General features: G+C 36.8%; 1 long non-coding RNA gene across 1 annotated transcript; it reads right to left on the bottom strand.

Moving 5' to 3' along the window:
- Positions 1-739: 739 nt before the first annotated feature.
- LOC102292382 lies at positions 740-1,705 on the bottom strand. The gene is made up of 4 exons (XR_001335989.2): positions 1,484-1,705; positions 1,274-1,324; positions 1,109-1,174; positions 740-977 (listed from the first exon to the last, which is right to left on the bottom strand). It is a non-coding gene; the product is annotated as an uncharacterized LOC102292382 (long non-coding RNA).
- Between the last annotated feature and the right edge of the window lie 6 nt (positions 1,706-1,711).

Consider the following 1,711-nt stretch of genomic DNA (forward strand, 5'->3'; position numbering starts at 1 on the left):
GAGCGTAGCAAAGTTGCACGTTCGCGCTTTACGCTTCAGGTCAGTAAAAAATGACTTGCGTAACTGCTGTATCCTCAAGCGAAAAATTTATCTCTCGTATGTCTCATTCTTCTTAGGAGAGAAAAGGGCATGAAACTTTTCCATGACAACGTCAAACTTTATCACCTGGCTCATCGTATACATCTCTTACCAAACGCATTGTACGCTTGCACAGCTTGGGGCCCTGCTGCTGTAGCAGTAACGCCACATTTCTTGCAGAAAGATGGCGACGTTTCCCGTCAGCTTCAAACTCTCTGGTAGTTTGACCGAATCCATTATTGTCATCCACGATGCACCTCAGCTTAGATTTACTCCTAGTACCATGTTTTGTTTGTCTCCTTATTTATGAAGAATGAGTCTTGTTATGATGCTTTTATTAGTCACTCTTAGCTAGCAGGAAGCTAACAGCTTCTGATCATCACACATTGTAAGTTGTTTTAAATGACAATGAGTGTCTTTCAATGAAAGCTCTCTTTCAGTGGATTCATGCACAACACTGAACAGTTGTAACATGTACTCTCAGTCTGACACACAACAACAACACACTTTACTTATATCACACTTTTATTAGCAAAGTTACAAAGTGCTTCCCAGAAAGAAAATTGTAATATATAAAAAAATAAAGAAATAGTTAAAAACAAAAACAAACAGATCTACAGCACATTAAAGTTCATCAAAATTATTATCTAATGGGAGAGAAACAAGTGAAACACACTGAGCGATTTTTTCTAAAGGAAATATAAACTCAGCGTGTGAGGATCATTGCTTTGAATTCAAAATCTTCTCATTTTCATTCAAAGTGACTTCGAGTTTTTAAGAAACTTTAAAGAGAAAAAGAGAAAAACAGCTAAAGAGCTGTTGTTAAGATTTTAGAGCTGTGGCTGAATTTGGATTGACATCATTGTAGTCAGAGCTCTCCTCTGGGTCACCACGTTGCCCTGTTAAGGTGATCAAATGAAAGCATTTCAAAACAAACTCCCCCTATTTTGTCCACAAATGCATTTATTATCAGTGAGAATAATTACCAATGTATATTTTGCATTTCAAATCTCACATTTTGTGCACTCACTTGTCTTGTTAATGACTTTCAGCTGAATCACAGATGTGACGTTGGTGTAATCACCTTCTGCTGGACCTGAAATAAGAATCTTATTGACTTTCATGTTAAAAACAGTTAATGTATCATCATCCAGCTTCCACAAGCTCTGTATTAATGAAAGTGTAAACTTTATACCATTTTCAGTGTTTTCACATCTTCTGACTGTCTCATAGACACAACGATCACCTGCAGGTCAGAGAAAATCAGTCACCTCATGTCTGTGATACTAATTTAAACACAAATATTCTTGCAAATTACCTTTAAATTAAAATCTGCAGCAGATGTAATAAGTACGGTCTTGTTGCAAATCGCATCACAATATGTGAAAGTAGATTAAAAACTAACCATGAAGAAGAGAGGAGTACACTGGCTCCTGATCTTCATCCCGATTGAGCGTCTGCTCATTAGCGGCACCTTCATTAAATTATAAAATAAGACTTTTGCTTTTACATGAAGCTCATGATGCATTTGTGTCTTTGAATGATAAAGAGTTTGTAGTAAGTAAAGGGAAAGGTCTCACTGTTGGTTGTTGTGCAGCGATACAACAAGAGCAGGAGAATAATAATGAGAGAG

The sequence above is a fragment of the Haplochromis burtoni genome, unplaced genomic scaffold (assembly GCF_018398535.1).
Source record: "Haplochromis burtoni strain Fernald_Lab_line unplaced genomic scaffold, NCSU_Asbu1 Contig_1558, whole genome shotgun sequence".
NCBI lineage: Eukaryota > Metazoa > Chordata > Actinopteri > Cichliformes > Cichlidae > Haplochromis > Haplochromis burtoni.